The following is a 19,670-nucleotide window of genomic DNA, read 5'->3' on the forward strand; positions in this document are numbered from 1 at the left end:
CAGGGAAGTTATCCGGATGCTAGGTGCAGTGGAAATGTAAATATATATATTAAAAATGTAAGAAATTAGTATAAAAAGAAAGAAATATAAAATTTGATACATTTAATAATTATCATTTACAAAACCTTTAAAATTCACTGAAAAAACCATACATTTAATAGTTAGGAATTAGCATTTAAAAAACCTTGCAAATTCACTGAAAAAAAGCATAGGTTTCACACACATTACAGTTAGGAATTAGCATTTAAAAAACCTTGCAAATTCATTGAAAAAACCAAAGGTTTCACACATGTTATAGTTAGCTGGACATTTCACTCATACAAAACCAGTGAAATTCCCCCGTTATAGTTAGTTCAGCTAACTATAACTTGCGCGCCCGCAATGCACTGCTGATGACGTCACATATTACATCACTCATGACATGGTCAGTGACATCACTCATGACATCACTGATGACATCTCAAATTACATCACTGATGACATCATCCTGTGAAAGAGTGACAGACCTCCTCTCAGTGCAATATAACCTTTGATACACACATTCAAAAATAGAAACTACAATTTTCAAAAAAATGGAGATACCAATACCAGTTACAACAACCTATTCAGTAATTTCAACATCTACATACACATCCACTCATTGACCAACAGTTATATATAGTCACTCATACATGTACTCACTCATCATATGTAATCATACACCTATACATCCTGTTACACACCGACACTCATCCATAGAGTTACTCACACACATACTCACACATGCAAATAAACTATCAAACATCCATTTACTTGCATATACAGCTATACACACACCACTACACTTACTTCTACAGAAACGTACACATACTTACTCTCTTAGACACAATCACTTATAGAAACACATACGTATTTATACAGGAACTCTACCAATCTCTCACTCTCACATATGCTCACTTATGTACATCAATAATAGTTTAAAACATATGTAGTTACTCATAAAGATACTATTGAGAGAGTAATTCAATCACTAACACGCCCATACACACACTCATCCACCTATACAGTCCTGCACACATGCTGTCTTCAAAACACATACAAACAGTGAGTCACTCATTCATGCATCTGTGCATTAAGTAATGCCCCCACCAAACCATACAGACACTCATTCTAGTACTCAAAATACCAACTAATAAAACATACACACACTCATGTAGCTACTCACCAACCCATGCAGCCATTTATACACAAAGTGAGACACTGATACAGATATTTAAATATTTAAACATTACTCGCTAATATATGTATTCAGTAAAATACACTTAATAAGTCAGTTATACAATCAATTTTACAAAAAAAACCATCTATTTAGACACTTATTTAACCGTTTATTCTTCCATCGACGTGTAGGTATACATATTTAAAAAATATTTATTTTTCATAAAGACACACATTTACTGGATGATGTCATCAGTGATGTCCTTTATTTTGTACAACACATTTAAGCTTTCACAGCAAATTTGCGCTTTGAGTATACACGTTCTTTTCGGACTTGGTTTTTAGTCTTCAAACCCTCTTCGTATTTGTTGAGTCTACGGCGCAAAGCACGAGTCTTCCTGGGCCTCAAATCAAGGGGCTTGTACTTCTTGCCTTTGTAAAATTTTCGCAGGTTTTCCTTCTGTGTCTGGTTGATGACTGTGAGGACTCTGGCAATGGATTTTCGGACAACCCGTATCTTGGACAGCTGGATGCAGCTCCACCAGTCACTTTAGCAACCCGGAGCTGCGACAATTTGACCTTGAGGTCATCGAGCTGCTTTAGAAGATCTTCCTTCTTCTTACCACGCAGATCGCGGGCCTTGATTTTTGCGATATTTGCTGCGAGCCGCCACCGGTTGTCATTTGAGATATCATCAGTGATGTCATCAGTGATGTCACTGACCATGTCATGCCTTCCTCAGCGCCTGGGGTGCTAACAAGATGCTGGCGCTCACTTCCGGATTTAAATATCCCGCCCCATCTTGATGCGTAACATGCCGCTCCTCCCCCAGGTAAGTTGGATCATACCCGTCACTGCATGGCGCGCCCAATATTATAGCGCCTGCAAGTCCCATAATGCAATGTTCTTTATGCATCAATGTAGCGGGGGTGGATTGGCGTGATGCTTTTGGTAACCCCTTCATTGTGTCCCTCAAATTTGGTCCTCCCGAGTCCCCAAAACCACATCAACCCCCAGAGTCTCAGGGATCCATTAAGCGGGGGCAAGGCAGCAATGTACGACGCCCAACGTGCAGCTAGTAGCCACAACACCGCCTTGATTTTTGCCATATTTGCTGCGAGCCGCCACCGGTTGTCATTTGAGATGTCATAAGTGATGTCATCAGTGATGTCACTGACCATGTCATGAGTGATGTAATATGTGACGTCATCAGCAGTGCATTGCGGGCACGCAAGTTATAGTTAGCTGAACTAACTATAACGGGGGAATTTCACTGGTTTTGTATGAGTGAAATGTCCAGCTAACTATAACATGTGTGCTATGGTTTTTTCAGTGAATTTGCAAGGTTTTTTAAATGCTAATTCCTAACTATAACGTGTGTGAAACCTATGGTTTTTTCAGTGAATATATATATATATATATATATACATATATATATATATATATATATGACGAAGGCGACACGCCGAAACGCGTTTGTGGAGAGTGCCTGCGAATAATAAAACCTGCAGTGTTTGAAAGTGGCCCTCGAGTGCTGTTGTCTTCTTGTGAGCCGAGAGGATTTGGAGCGTCATATATATATATATATATACTAGCAGCCCGTCCCAACGTTGTCCGGGTATGAATTGCTGCCGGCCAGTAGTATACTGTTTTGTAGGATTTCGTTTTGATAGCATTTCTTATCTGTGACAGGCCTGTGAAGCGCTCCGATTCACAGTGCACTGCTGATGCACTTAGGAGTGCGCGTTCAGTATTGTGTGAACTCGAGTTTCCCTACTTTATTTTTCCTTGCAATATTATATAGCGCAAACTCGACAACATGGCATGAGCACAATTTACATTACAGAAGAACACATTAATTTGTGGTAGGCACGGGGAGACAAAGCGATTTGCCTGGAATCACAGGATGTTGAGCTGATGCCGAGATTCGAACGTAGCTCCCCAGCTCTAAAGTTCGCAATTCTAGAGCTTTTGGCGGGAGGTGTGTCTAAAAGTGTATGTCGGTGCTGGCCATCAATGAGAGAGACCTGTGAATTTTTCAAATCGGTGGTGAAAAAATATGAGTATGTTGCTGGAGATATGGGCCGCCGTGCCACCAATGTACTTACCGGGGGAGGGTAAACACCCATTATTCCGCAACTTTCTTTCCGCATACCATCACTCCGCATACTTTCATTACGAAAGTACCATGACTCCGCATTGCCATTATAACGCATGGCATTGCATTTTATATGCTTTACCATGCATACATTTACAACGAAATTCGTTGTAAATGCATGAATGGTAAAAGCATGTATTTTTTAATGTTTGGATAAGGTAAGTATGGGTATAGGGGTATATGTACTGAGGTATATGTTTTGGGTGTTTGGGTATTTTAGGGGTTCAGATATAGTTTTGGGTTATGGGGTACAGGGGTAGTTTTAGGGTTTAGGGATAGGTATGGGTTTTGGGGTACAGGGGTATTTTTAGGGTTCAGGGCTAGGTTTGGGTTTTGGGGTATAGGGTTTTTTTTAGGGTTCAGGGGTAGGTTTGGGTTTTGGGGTACAGGGGTATTTTAAGGGTTCAGGTCTAGGTTTGGATTTTGGGGTACAGGGGTATTTTTAGGGTTCAGGGCTAGGTTTGGGTTTTGGGGTACAGGGGTATTTTAGGTTTCAGGGCTAGGTTTGGGTTTTGGGTTACAGGGTTATTTTTATGTTTCAGGGCTAGGTTTGGGATTTTGGGTACAGGGGTATTTTTAGGGTTCAGGGGTAGGTTTGTGTTTTGGGGTGCAGGGGTATTTTAAGGGTTCAGGGCTAGGTTTGGGTTTTGGGGTACAGGGGTATTTTAGGGTTCAGGGCTAGGTTTGGGTTTTGGGGTACAGGGGTATTTTTAGGGTTCGGGGGTAGGTTTGGGTTTTGAGGTACAGGAGTATTTATAGGGTTCAGGGCTAGGTTTGGGTTTTGGGGTACATGGGTATTTTTAGGGTTTAGGGATAGGTTTGGGTTTTGGGGTACAGGGTATATTTATAGGGTTAAGATGGGTTAGTGTTTAAGGGTGTTGGGGTATTTTAAGGGGTACGGGTGGGTTATGATTATGGGGTGCAGTGGTATTTAAAGGGAGCAGGGTGGGATTAGCACACAATATGAGACATGGCATGAAGGGCGGAATGTACCACACGCCCCCAGCGTTTGTCACGCCCCCCAGCACACGCCCACAGCACAACGCAGACACGCCCACAAGGGACTACTTTGCTGGCACGGTTCTTTTACCTTTTAAGTGTATATGGTGGGCGTCTGCATAGCCTATGTCCTTCTGCTGCAACTGCCCTTTCCAACGCTGTATTGGGTGTTGTGATTGGTGCTGTGGTTCCTGAGATTACCCGCCTCAAAGGTTTGGGCTCTCTCTTTATTATATTAGTATAGATATATAAATACCAATAACATAAATACTATTTAAATAATAAACATTTAATAAACTGTTAATTTAAAATTATTTTATAATTTTAAAATGATATAAACATTTACAAATATATATATATATATATACCAATAATATAAAAACTATTTAAAAATCTTTCAACTTAAAGTGTTGGATAGCGAAGGTGTAAAATGTACTATTCCAACTGCAAGTGAGTGCAACAGTAGAAAAAGAGTTGGATAGCGGAGGGATTAAATTTACTATTCCCACTCCAGTCAGTGCAACAGTAGGTGAAAGTGTTGGATAGCGGAGGGGTAACATTTAATATTCCAACTCCAGTGAGACTAACAGTCGAGAAAGTGTTGGATCACAGAGGGTTAGAAATTACTATTCCTACTCCAGTGAATGAAAAACAGTAGGTAAAGTGTTTGATAGCGGAGGGGTAAAAATTGCTATTCCCACTCCAATGTGCAACAGTAGGGCAAGTGCTGCATAGCGGAGTGGTACAATTTACTTTTCCCACTCAAGTGAGTGCAACAGTTGGGAAAGTGTTGTCTAGTGGAGGGATACAATGTACTATTCCCTCTCCAGCCAGTTCAAAATTAAAAACAAACAAAATATTAACCCAAACAATTAAAAAGCTAAATAAAAATATAAATATATTAAAAATAAAATACAAATATATTTAATATTAAAAAGACCCTTCAGGGGATTTTAAACCCGCAATCTCTGTTGCTGCTACTGCCTACCTCTGCTTTCTGGGCTCCGGGCTGCTGCTTCCGCCCCTGCTGTCATCGAGGCCACGGACGCCATACCCTGGTGGGACTCGCTGTCCCAGGGTACACTGTATGACAAACGCTCGCATTGGTAGCAGCTGCCGCTGGGGGAGGCGTGGTGATCGCGCTATATCGCGCTGCCTCGACCCCACGGCTCAGAACGCGCGCTGGCCGCACCGGAGCCGGAAGAGGCCGGGCTGAGCCCCCTCCCTGACCAGTGGGATCGGAGCTTCTAAAATCTTGGTAACCGGCTTTTAGTTGCATTTATTCAAACACGGTTGTGGCTGTTCTCCAAGACAAAGTGTAAGACAACCCAGTGCTGTCTGGGGTCATTCCCAACAAGTGCATTACATGGGTTTTTTGCCTGCTAAGACTGCCCATCTCTTGTCTCACACATAACTAAATTGATGCGGTATGTCTCTTTTTTAATTGATATCTTGTTTTTTAACTCCTACTCCAAAACGTTTTTTTATCTCACTTTTAATAAATATGAGCAGGCGTAAGGTTGTGTCTGTTCCTGCTAACATGGCAAAGGGGAAAGCCGGGTGTGTCTGCAACGGTCTTTACCATGGATCCTTTTATGCGAAGGGCTGCTTCTGTGTTGGACAAGGAGATCAAGCTGGTAAATAGGCGCCTTTCGCGGTCTCCAAACAACATCCAGCACCTTTGTATACCAGAGACTGAAGTGAACACTGGTCATGTTACCTGGGGTCATTGCCCCGTGCCTACCGCGAGCTTATGTGAAGATATAAGTGTGGATTCTGAGAATAATGCTGGGACTTCTAATTTGTCACCTAATTATGATGATGAGCCCCCTTTGGAGGGTCCTTTATCACCCGTTATCGTAATAAGTAACAAAGGAGGTGGAGGAAGGGACGCTCTGGGAGCTGATGCCAGTTTACCTAGCAATACAGAAAAACGACCCCCTGATATAGCGAGAGAAAAGGTAGCCCAGATAATGAAAGGGACTCTGTAGTTGGGGGGTGGCACCAAAAGAAAAACCCAATATATAGGGGGACAACCTAAAAAAATGAAATCCACCCTGGGTGTTAAACCTCCCGTACCTAACGCAGTTCCCCCCAACAATCCCCCAACCCTGGATTTCTCTGTGTTTTAGTATCATTGCAGGCTTCTCTGTCTAACCTACTGGATGCAAAACTAGGCCCTATTCTTGAGAGGCTGACCCGGATTGAGGATTCCATAGCTTTGCACACTAGTAAGACCACACCATCCCTTTTAAGAGAACTAAGTGTTGACCCAGGCCAGAATAATGTAAGGGCACTTGGGTCTCGGACCATTCAATCGATTATTCGACCGACCTCAGTGGCTTCCCCCCCAATTCAATGGTCAAAGCAAGTTGAAGCTTCTGCGGGGTATGATGGTAGGATTGCCGCAGTTGGTTTTAGTAGGGACACACACGTTTGTAGCAGTTGTAGCGGCCCCGGTAGTGACCCCGGCATCTGCCATCAATCCAGGGACGGGAACAACGAGAACAGTGAAGTGCAGTCACAGAGTCTACCAGTGATAGATCTTCCCCCTGAATCTACCCCCTACTAGGGGGGTCATTATGATGACAGGCGGACTTTGTCCGCCCGCCATCCTGTCGGTATTCGGGACCGCCCGCCATAAGGGCGGGGGTCCCGTGGGGGGTATTAGGATGTGCCCGCCACAGTGGCGGGCACATCCTGTATTTTTAGCATTGTGGTGGGCGTTGCTCTCTGCACCGCCCGCCACAATGCTAAAAATGCATTTCAGCATTTGCATTTACAAAGCGGCAGGCACCGCACAGTGCCTGCCGCTTTGTAAATGCAAATGAAGGGGGGTACCAAAGGTACCCCCCTGTGCACCCTCCACCTCTCCTTCACTCTGGGGGCCCACAGGGTGCCCCCAGAGTGAAGACTGTATGCCTTTCCGTGGCGGCATAATATGGCTGGTGGTGTCTGATAGACACCGCCACCATATTATTCCTTTTCCGCCCCGGCAGCAAGGCGACCGGGGCGGAAAAGCGGCAGGCGGTCTCTCCGTCCGCCAAGGTCCCCCCTGCCATACTAATATGGCGGGGGGAAAACGAGTGTGGATGTCGGGCGGACAGCCTGGCGGGGGCAATCCGCCCGACATCCTAATGGGCCCCATAGTGTTTTGGGGGAATGTCCCATCTCTCCCCCAGGAGGGGGGGTGGTAGTGAGGACTATGGACAGCTCAAAAATAAAATAATTCACTGGCTCTCAACTAATACCGTACTGGGGGCTAGAGTGGCCAAAAATATCATGGTCCGTAGGGTTAGCTGGATCTGGAGCCTTAGCAAAACAGGCACGGGTGACTGTGTTAATATTAATTTCGACAATCCTCATACCGTGGGTAGGATATTGTTTGGGGACATTCACCGGGCCCACAGTAAGCCAGGATAAGTAATCAGGGTATTCCCGTTAGGCTACTTTTATAAACCAGATCAACCTAGGGTAAGACCAAGCAATGTCAATATGCCAGTTTTCCAAGATGGGTGGCCACAGGAATCGATTCCAGGGCACATGCAACAGCTAACATCTGCGGCCCATACCACAGCTCTAGTTGATGGACAGCAGGGTGGCAGTTCCATGATAAATCTACATAATAGATTTTCATCACTAACCGGGATGGAGGGATGTGATTGACTAAGAAATTATATGACAAATGACGTGAGAGAGGGTCCGACCTTAATTTAAATCCCCAGCAACCACAAGAGCTAGTGAATTAGAACCTAGGCGCACCTGCAGAAAAAAGCAAACATTTTTTAGCCTGGAATATTGCAGGGTTAGCAAGTAAATTCCAGGATCCTCTTAGGGTAAAATTTGTGAGGCAATTCCTTGTGATTAATCTCCAAGAAACCTGGTCAGTGGAATGTGACTTATTCTTGGAGGGTTATAGGGCGTTTTATGTGCCTGCAATCCCCTCAGCTGGGGGTAGACCCAGGGGTGGACTAATAACATATCTCCCTGGTAGTTGACTGCCAGATCCAGGTCATCCCATCCCCTACCCCAGGCATATTGCCATTGATTTTAAATAGGGGAGACAAAAGTTGGGGGATATATCAACTTTTATAATTCTGCGACTTGCCCATCTGATGTGAGTAAGATTGCTACCATGGGCACTCTTATCAATCAATCTTATGGCTCTCTCTTACACAATTTAACAGTGTCTGGGGATTTCAACATTCACCCTTGCGGAAACCCCGTGTTCACCGGAGTTTTTGAGTTGGGTTGCCTGAGCCTAAAGGGGTTCTACTTTGAACATTCCACACACGAGGAGTTATTAAATAACTTGATGAGTGATTTGGACATGATGTGTACCATGACCATCTCTGACCCACATCGCACTTTCCCTGTACCCACCTTTAATGGGAGAGGTAGGGGGTAATTTATCAATTATATTTTAATATCCTCCTCTTTACATGCGTTATTTAGCGGTTTTATTATTGAGGGTAGTGTACATAGTGATTATAACCCTCTATATGTGTATTTGCAGGGACCATTGTCAGCTCAGATTAGTGGAGTTGCATCAACGGGAATGCTCAAACCAACGCACGGCTTACGCCATCTTAAATGGTCCCAGATCACTCCAGATAATTTTTACCGGAAGGTAAGAGAATCGTGCGCCAACAAGGTAGGGTTGTGCATGGAAGAAGGCTCTTCCCCATGCGAGGTTAATAATGCATATGAATCCATTGTAAAAAAAGTTGGAAAGATCTTTAGTGTCCCAGGTGGCAGAACTGTGCACCCTGGACCGGGATGGTTTGATTCCCCTTGCTCCAAGGCTGCTAAAAAACTAAGGGAATCCGTGCCAGCAAACCCCAGAAATTTTGCACAGCTGCGATTTTGCCAGAAGGAATACAAGGATTGTTTGGCAAAAAGGAAAGGAGACATGAAGGAAGAGGCCTGGAGGGAGTTGAGAAACTCTAGTACCCTACGGAGCAGCTCCAGGTTTTGGAGCATCGTGAATGGGCCCCTTTTTTATCAGGATAGCGTGAGGGCCCTTGACTCCCATATTATGGAGGAGGAATGGCTGTTTCACTTTAAATTAATGTTTGAGAGCCCAACAGAGCTCCCCCCACAGGTCGGCCGTGATATGAACTTCCCCATAGTGAACTTTGAATTGGGTGAGTTGGTGGAAGGCATTTTAGGTTTAACAAGCAATAAATCCCCGGGCCCTGATGGTATCCCCGGACCTATTTAAGTCTGACCCTTCATTCTGGACTCTAATTCTTGCGGCAGAGTTTAACGCAGCCGCAATAAATGGGTGCCCTGAGTCCTGGGCGACCTCTACCATTGTTCCTGTTTTCAAGAAGGGGGATTAGAATAGCACTTTTTGCTGTAGGGCAATCTCTCTTCTTGATTCAGTGGTCAAGGTTGTGGGCCAAGTACTTCTGGAAAGACTGTCTAGGTGGGCAGAGGAGCACAAAATGTTATCGGATGTCCAGTTTGGATTTCGCCCCGGCGGTTTTACTGTGGCTCAATGCCCTAATCTCTCCCTAATATTGACTAAATATACAGTTGAGTGACCAGGTACTGTATATCTTGGCTTCATGGACCTGTCCTCAGCATTTGACTGTGTAAACAGGGTCAAGCTGTGGCAGGCCATGAGGTCAATGGGGGTAGAGAACAGTTTAGTCGACGTTTTGGAAGATCTGCACAGGTCATCTAAGGCTAACGTGAGGTTCTCTCAGGATCTCAGGGTTACCAGGGACCTGGATATAAAAAGGGGAGTACAACAGGGGTGTATAATGGGTCCATTTTTATTTAATTTCTATATAAATGATCTGGACAAAGTATTAAGAAACATGGAGGTAGACTTTCCATACGTAGGGCGGCGTGGACTTCCTGTCCTACTAAACGCGGACGACGCCATTCTCATAGCGAGGACGGCATCAGGCCTTCAATCCCTACTTGAGGCTTTTTCTAATTTTATGTCTGATCAGAATTTGGCCATAAACCATACAAAATCTTATGTTATGCAAGTGGGACCGATACCAAAAAAAAAGTTTCCAACTTAGGGTTGGCTCTTCTATTATCCCCTGTACAAATGTTTTTTTCATATCTAAGGGTTCTCCTGGATGATCATTTACAATGGGGGCCCCAAATTATTAAGAATGGGGGGCCTTGGTCAGGGCAAATGCGGTAATTTTTAATTTTGCCACGAGAATAGGGAGGAAACCAATTGGTGCCATGTTAAAAGTATATCAGGCTAAAAGCCTGGCTATAGCCAGGTATGGGAGTGAAATCTGGGTCATACTAAACTGAATCCTTTACAGGTGGCAGAAAAAAAAATTCTGAAGCTCCTGTTGTGTGCCTCTCAGAGCCTTTCTAACTTGGTGGCCCATGAAGAATTGGGGCTCCCGTACTTGAGTAATACTCTGGCCTCGCGCCCTCTTGTATTCTGGTTAAAATGCTGGCTGAACCAGGAGTTAAATCTTACCCATAGGATATTGAGAGAGTGATTGACACTTGATAGAGTACTCCAAATCCCATGGCTTAATTATATTAAAAGAAGCCTGGAAGGGGTAGGCCGGGTAGAGTTATTTTATAAGCCTGATACTATCACTAAGAAGGATTTGGAACTAATCAGGGTTGACCCAAGGGCTGCCACAGAGGACAAGTGTTAGCATCCTGTGGCTGCGACGGTCAGTCTCCACAGGACTTGCTGCACTTCATGTTCTTCTGCAAACTATACTCAGTTCCACGGAAACATTTCCTGGTCCCTATTTTAAAGAAGTTGAATTTTAGTCAAGTTCGCCCAGCCCTTTTGTATCTCCAGCTATTGAATGAGGATTGCATATGTCCTACCCTGTAACACCACACAAATCACAACCCACATCTAAATTTATACAAAAATGTACTTCCATAATTAACATAATTAATTACCAATTAAAGAAATATTAATACTTAAAAAACAAATTAAAACTATTAAAATGTATTAACTTCCCACACTTTACCCCTATAAACCCCACAACCCACAGCTAACATTAAACTGTAAAAAAAAGAATTACACAATTAAAACTTATTTTCAATTAGAAAACTATTACCATTAAACAACTAATTATATGGTAACTTAAATGTATTTACTACCCACCCTTTCCCCCTACAAAAGTCAAACCACACACAAAAAATAAACAATTACCCTAAATAAATATCAATTTGTTAATTAATATTAATTAACAAATAATTATTAATTCAATAAACAAAAACTACTTTCGCCTTTACCGCTATAAACACCACAACCCGCACCTAAAAATAATGACACACTTCCCATAATTAATTTTCAATAAATGAATTAATATCAATTAAAAACTAATTATTCAATAATACAAAATAAATTACTTACCACCCTTTACCCCTATAAACCCCAAATCCCACACCTAAAATTAATTACACAATTACCATAATTAATTACCAATTATTTCCTGTTTACAACTATGAACACCAAAACACACACCTAAAATGAATTACACAATTACTATAATTAATTACAAATTAAATAATTCTTATTAATAAACAACACATTATTAGTTAAATAATAATAAATGTCTTTACACATTTAACACTATAACACCTCAATCTAACAAATATGAATAAATAAAAAATAATTAATTAATTTAATATAATTGAATTGCTTAATATTAATTAACAACCAATAATTAATTAATTAATAATACATTACTTCACGCAATTAAGACTATAAAATCTCATTTAATTAAATATTAATAAATAAAAAAGATAATCATTAATTTATTAAAATTAAATTACTTCCCAGCCTATTCTGCTAAAAACCCCTAACCTGCTACAGGACAAAAAAAGTAATATTTTATTAAAATAAAATTAATAACTACTAAAAAATTAACACATATGTTAAAACATATCAACAGTTCTTATACAAAAAAATACAGCACATAAATTAAAAATGTATACTAAAATACATAACACTAATTAAACAATCTATATTTTAAGCAACTTTGGGGCCCATTATGATTGTGGGTGGCTCCCCACAGCCAGTGGCTACCGCGGGCCCAGCGGTGGCGATCCACCCGCAAAATGTCCCTTGTTCTCTCCCCACCATATTAGTATGGTGGGGGCACCGCGGCGGACGGAAAGCCCGTCCACTGCTTTTCCATCGGTCGACTTGTCGAACAGGCGGAAAAGGACCTCAATATGGTGGCTGTGCCTTGCAGGCACCCCCATCCATATAGGTTGTGGCATTAGTAAAGCCTTTTCATGGTGGAAACTCCACCATGGAAAGGCATCTGGTGTTCATATGTGGGTCCCGTTGCGGGCCCCTAGGAGGATTGGGGGTGGGGTGCTGCACTTGGGGGGTACCCCCAACATTGGCATGAAAAAGGTGGCATGCACCTCGTGGTGCCTGTCACGGTGTACATGCCAATGCACAACGTGCATTTTGGGCATTGGGTCGGGTGCTACTTGAAGCACCGCCCACCATAATGTTCAATATGCCGGATGCGACCGCCAGGGTGACAGTTGCATCCTAATGGGCACAGCGGGACTGCTGCACCTTTGGCGGTCGGTCGCGTACACCGTTATGGTGGCGGGAGGACTTTGTCCGCCCACCATCATTATGATGCCCTATATTTTTGCAAACCATATTGATGACTTCTATATTTTTAGAATCAATATTTCTTACCTTAAATTGATATTCTTGACCAAAATATTCTTGCTGTTGATATTTCCCACTCACAATAGTTTGCACTCAAAATTTCTGTAGGTCGTCATTTCCAACTCAATATTTTGTCTGCACACCGATCCCTGTATGTCTCTTGCTATCATCACTATAGATAGTTTTGTTTGCTGTCAGAATATTGTTTAAGCTTAGTCACATGTTTTAAACATATAATAATAATAATAATAATAATAATAATAATAATAATAATAATAATAATAATAATAATAATAAAATACATTTATAAAGCGCGCAGCTACCCCGACTGGGGTGTCCCGGCGTTTGCACAGACAGCACCCAAGGTGGAGGAGAGCACATGTCTAGTCATTACGACTAAGGAGCCAGGTCTTCAAGGAATTTCTGAATTCCTGTTCGGAATGCATCATTAGTAGGTAGGCAGGTAGGGATCTGTCTTGTTGGTAAGGGCGAAGTCTTTTCCTCAGGTAGTTGGGCCCTTTCCCTTGATACGCTCGGAAGGCAAACGTGAGGGCCTTAAATTCGATACGTTTGGCTACCGGCAGCCAAGGGAGTTGCCTGAGGTGGGGCGAGATGCGATGGCGGAGCGGGACCGTACAGACCTGAATAGCTGCCGTGTTATGAATTATCTGGAGTCTATGGATCAAGCCTATCGGGAGTCCCATGTACAGACCATTAGCTTAATCGAGGTGGGAGGTGACTAAAGCATGGACCACGGTTTTGCGAGCTGACTCTGGCTGGAAGTCAATCCATTTTCTGATGGTTTTAAGCAGCCTGCAGATACTAGTTGAACATGGGTGGCGAGGGACAGGCGAGGGACAGGTATTGTCCCATCTGACTCCCAAGTTCTTGACTGAGTCCTTAGGAGTGGGAGCAGATCCCAATTCAGCTGGCCACCATAAGTTCGTTGGGTGGTACAGCTTGGTTAAAAAACAAGACCTCCGTCTTGTAGGCATTAAGCTTTAGGAAGTTGCTGCTTATCCAGGCTGAGATGTTTTTAAGGCACCCTTTTAGTGGGTCAAAGATGAATGCTAACATCCCCCTGAAAGTGAACAGCAGTTGAGTGTCATCCACGTAGGATGTCACATTGATACCCATTTTGGCAATGAGCTCCGCCAGTTTTGTCAGATAGACATTAAAAAGTAGCCGGCTCAGGGCGGATCCCTGCGTTACTCCCCATTTTAGTGGTTTAGCGGGAGGTGAAAGGGTGGATCGAGACATGTTGTTCTCTGTCATGCACGTAAAACATATATCACATGTAGCAATCATGTTGACTAACCGAAATGGCCAAACTCGCTGCAGCTTTTGCTCAGGTTTTTTCATGTCTGGTTGTTTCCTAGGTAGGAATGGTGGTCTGCTGTTCCCTGAAGGCCACATCCTTGTGTTTATAACCAGTCTCGGGGGCTGGCAATATCAACATGCATAATGACTATTCATTTTGCAGGTAATTCTGTGGGACCCTGCTACTGGAGATTTTGCGATGTGACCTTTTATTTCATCACAAAAATTAAGTCTGGTTGCAATAAGTCAGTGCTCAATTTGAAACCACTTTTTGCAATCAGTCATTTAGTATATGTAGCCCATAGTAAATGCCCCATGACAGAGAGATGTTGTCACCTATTTTCAAATTCATTTTTTTGTCTTCTTTCCTTATTCCTTTTTAAACCACCTCAGGGTGGAACGGACATCATTTAATGGATTATAATCATTGTATTAAGTTATAAAATACTTTGGAGCCCATTCTTCTCTATTTTCAGAATGGCTGTGGTGCCAGAATACTGGTGTACTAAGTGGATAGAATCATCAAGTTACCTTAAAGAGATTGTTGTTACAACAGCATCACACAAAAGTTAACCGATCCCATTTAGTTGGCTCCACTATATATAAAGTAATATAACTCGGTGGCACAATTTACCATGACAGATGTAGGTTATGTTTGCTGAAGAGGCTTCTATTCTTTGACACAGAAATGACATATTTAAAGAACAGATGTATATTAGAAATTAATACATATTCAAGTGATAATATATGTGCTGCTGCTCCACATGAGTATCATTTCAATTCAAGATTCAAGCTCCATGTTGCAGATTTTGAGCCAGATGTACTAAGGGATTTTGAGGTAAGAAATTCTGTGATTCATAAAATCATAGGGTTTATGACCACAAAATCCCCTTTTTATGTAATGACCTCATTTTGTGGTTCGGAGTTGTAATTTGGAATGGCTGTGGAGTTGCAAGTCAGCATGGCATGTACCAATGGTTCGCAACAGAAATTCCGGTCGCAAACCATTGATCAGTCCCCAACTACAAAGTGGTGGGTGACACTGATTTGCAAATTTGAAGGCACACTCGTTGAACCCGTACATAGTGGTATAGGGCACAACGGTCTGCTCCCCTGAAATTCCATTTTGGAATGCAATCTCAGAGTTGGTGGTCTGCTTTCCCTTGCACGTCACTAACCCTATTATCGGAGATAGTCACAGGGAGACACAAATTGTAACATGTCTAATGGATATTTAGACAAAATTGTTCTGCACCCCTTTGCAATTTCCTATTTTGTCAACTGATCTACTAGTATATAAACTGGTCCCATCATGCACAGTGGTGTCATCAATTATATAATTTCCAACATAAAGTAAGATGTCCATTGCTGTGAGTTAAATGGGGTTGGGTGCATAAGCTCCCTCTGTGCACAGCCATAGGCAGGAAACCTTTAGCAAGTAGCAGCATCCTACACGCTCTTACATGCTGGGATTGTTCACCCAATTACCCTAAAAAACAGTATCGCCTATGAAGCTAAAGGAATATGCAGGCACTTGGGAGGGATTCAAGAGGAGATGTTATCTAGATTAAGAGATATGGGATACCTGGAAGAGGTACTCAGTACAGTGATAAGTGGGTGAATAATTGTATGATGGAAGAGGTCCTGACTCGGACCAACGGGAGAAACAAGGAGAATAAGTGCAGATTCATCACTGCTTATCATAATCAACATGAGAAACTTAGATCAATTTTGAATAAGCACAGACACTTTATAAGGAATTATTCTATAATAGGAAAATAAGGAACTATGAGACCTCAGATCACATTGAGAAGGGTGTATTCAGTGGGAGACCAACGGGTGAAGAGTGAGATTAAGGGGGAGAAAGGAATATGGCTGAAACCCAAATAAAAGTATTCACCAAGTGTAATAAGTGTAAGGTATGCCAAAATAGAGTCATTCAGATTGAGAATCTCTCAACAAGCAAATTAAGATAATAAATGCCCTGAACTGTAAGACTGAATATTCATCCTACATGCTGGTGTGTCACTGCCTCAAAACATATATAGCAAGTACTTTATTAATTACTTTAGTAATTTATTGAAGGAAATTGTAAGATGTCAAAATGAAATTGTAGCTGTGTATAATTGTTCCATGTATTGAGATTATGGTTATGAAGAGTTTATAGGTGACACTAGAAGTTGGTGCCTTTAACTGTATCTCGAGGCAGTGTGTTTTCCATGTTTATGCTTTTCCACCTCTAGTATTTAAGCAAACATGTTATGGTGGCCAGCTCATGATCAAGACTGCAAAGTTTAAACGCATTGCCACTAGTCTGTACCCCTGCACTTTTGCTGAATACTTTGCATTTTCACCAGCGAGCTCCTGAGTGCTGTGCTATTAATGGATGGAGGGCGAGAAGTAGATTAAGCACTGTGGCAGCAGCGCTACTCATTGTGCACATCTGGCATTCTGGTGTTCGCAGGCAGCTGCAGGCAATGTAAAAAAAATATATATATGTGTGTGTGTGTATTATATATACATATGCCGAAATGCATTATGCCTGATGTCCACAAGAAAGTCTTTCAAAGGAATCCTCCGAGTGGCCTCTTACTTGTCTACAAATGGAGGGGTCTCCGTGTGGATGACATGCCTGCCAGCGGCGTGGCCGGAGCTTTGCTGGTTTAGCTGCTGCTATTTTCTGTTTACCAAGTGATTGGTTGTTCCGGCGCACCTTGGAGTGCAGACGAAAGGAAAGGGCTGCTGCCAGGAGCAGCTCGGGATTGTACGAGGAGCCAGGGATCACTGTACTCCGTCTTACAGCCTGCCCGACTTCTGCATGAGGGGCTTGAATGTAAAGGGGGACCCGAGGAAGCCAATGGACATCAATCCAAATTCAGGGCCATCCATCAAAGTCATTTACACCTTTGCCTCGATTAGTATTGCCCATTCAGGCCGGACACTCTTTTGCCTCCCCCAAGCACTACCTATCCCGACTGGTGAACTCTGGGAACTGTGTTCTGAACTGCAAACTACAGATAGCATGCTAATCAAAGACCATGGGGTTGAGTGTCTTTAACCAATGAGAGCAAGGCAGGAAACCTAAAGGTTTCAGGGGCATTATAGTTAGTTTGAAATTTCACTCATACAAAACGATAGAAATGTGGCTGGTATAGTTAGTTGAGCTAACTATAGCTTGCGCCCCAGCAATGCACTGCTGATGACGTCACATATTACATCATTCATGATATGGTCAGTGACATCACTGATGGCATCATTGAGGGCATGGATGGCATTGGATTGTGGTGATTTTTGTGTGTTTTTCGACTTTTCGGGGTGTTGTTGGGGCCTGGCCATGTGGGTGGGAGCCATTTTGAGGCCTGGTCCAGGCAGGGCCTGGCCATGTGGTGGGGGTCAAGGGGCCATTTTGAAGCCAGGCAGTGTGCTCAGGCCTGCACCCAGTTTGCCTTACTGTCAACCATTATGCCCAGGGGTGCTCAGTGGTCCATGGACCAAGTCTTTCTGTGGGGTGTCTTGAATTTAAACATCATTGAGGGCATGGATGGCATTGGATTGTGGTGATTTTTGTGTGTTTTTTGACTTTTTGGGTGCTGTTGGAGCCTGACCATGTGGGTGGGGGGGGCATTTTGAGGCCTGGTCCAGGCAGGGCCTGGCCATGTGGTGGGGGTCAAGGGCCATCTTGAAGCCAGGCAGTGTGCTCAGGCCTGCACCCAGTTTGCCTTGCTTTCAACCATTATGCCTAGGGGTACTCAGTGGTCCATGGACCTAGTCTTTCTGTGGGGTATCTTGAATTTAAACATCATTGAAGGCATGGATGGCATTGGATTGTGGTGATTTTAATGTGTTTTTCGACTTTTTGGGTGCTGTTGGGGTCTGACCATGTGGGTGGGGGCCATTTTGAGGCCTGGTCCAGGCAGGGCCTGGCCAAGTGGAGGGGTCAAGGGGCCATTTTGAAGCCAGGCAGTGTGCTCACGCCTGCACCCAGTTTGCCTTGCTTTCAACCATTATGCCCAGGGGTACTCAGTGGTCCATGGACCAAGTCTTTCTGTGGGGTGTCTTGAATTTAAACATCATTGAGGGCATGGATGGCATTGGATTGTGGTGATTTATGAGTGTTTTTTGACTTTTTGGGTGCTGTTGGGGCCTGACCATGTGGGTGGGGGCCATTTTGAGGCCTGGTACAGGCAGGGCCTGGCCATCTGGTGGGGGTCAATGGGCCATTTTGAAGCCAGGCAGTGTGCTCAGGCCTGCACCCAGTTTGCCTTGCTTTCAACCATTATGCCCAGGGGTATTCAGTGGTCCATGGACCTAGTCTTTCTGTGGGGTTTCTTGAATTTAAACATCATTGAGGGCATGGATGGCATTGGATTGTGGTGATTTTTGTGTGTTTTTCGGCTTTTTTTAGGGTGTTTAACTGATGTTCCTCTGGCTTCCTTTGCTTTTAGGTGCACAAGAGAACCACCAGTGCCAGGAAGAAGTCCTGCAGAGGTGTGTGCAGCACAACGTCACATGACGTCACGCGTGGCCACAGACAACTGCGGCCTGCTGTTCTGACATCTGAAGAAGATGGGCCCAAAGAAAGGTGGCCGTAGCTCCTCTACAAAGAAAGTTGCCAGTGCCACTGCCAGTAAAAAGGAGCAGAAGAAGCAAGTGGCGCCACTTACCAAGGAGACTGGTGTGCCCACAGACACTTTTTTCGGGAGAAAAAAACGCTTGCAGCAGCGGGGTCCGCCGGGGACCAAGCTGGGAGCAGCACCTCCGCTTCATTAGGCTCAATACCACCACGCAAGGTTAGGCCCAAGCCCATGAGTGCAGCAGAGGCAACCACTGTCATTGCTCAATCACCATTGACCAGTGATGTAGGCTCATCGCAAGACAGTAGCACCCAATCAACGCAGCTGACGAGTGTTCAACAACCACAGCCGCAACGACAACCACAGGTGCAACTAGTACAAGCGCAAGTACATGCGCAAGGAGAGGCGCAAGTAGAGGTGCAAGTAGAGGCGCAAGTAGAGGTGCAAGTAGAGGCGCAAGTAGAGGCACATGTAGAGGCACAAGGAGAGGCGCAAGGAGAGGCGCATGGAGAGGTGCATGGAGAGGCGCATGGAGAGGTGCATGCAGAGGCGCATGGAGAGGCGCAACTAGAGGCGCATGGAGCGGCACAACTGACCACAATGCTTGTTCCTCCAGAAATAGGGGCACATCAGGAAATCGAGATTGAAGCGGAGGTATCATTCGAGGAAGCCACTCCTCCTGATGATGTTCAATTGTCTTCCAGATCCCCAGCAAGAAAAAGGTCAAGGAGGGCTACTACTACAAGTTCTTCTTCAAGCCCTCTTCCTT

At 43.7% G+C, this 19,670-nt stretch overlaps 1 pseudogene; it reads right to left on the minus strand.

Moving 5' to 3' along the window:
* Positions 1–1,467: 1,467 nt before the first annotated feature.
* Positions 1,468–1,923, minus strand: LOC144824200 (large ribosomal subunit protein uL29 pseudogene; annotated as a pseudogene).
* Between the last annotated feature and the right edge of the window lie 17,747 nt (positions 1,924–19,670).

This window comes from Lissotriton helveticus, chromosome 3_1, assembly GCF_964261635.1.
Source record: "Lissotriton helveticus chromosome 3_1, aLisHel1.1, whole genome shotgun sequence".
Lineage (NCBI taxonomy): Eukaryota > Metazoa > Chordata > Amphibia > Caudata > Salamandridae > Lissotriton > Lissotriton helveticus.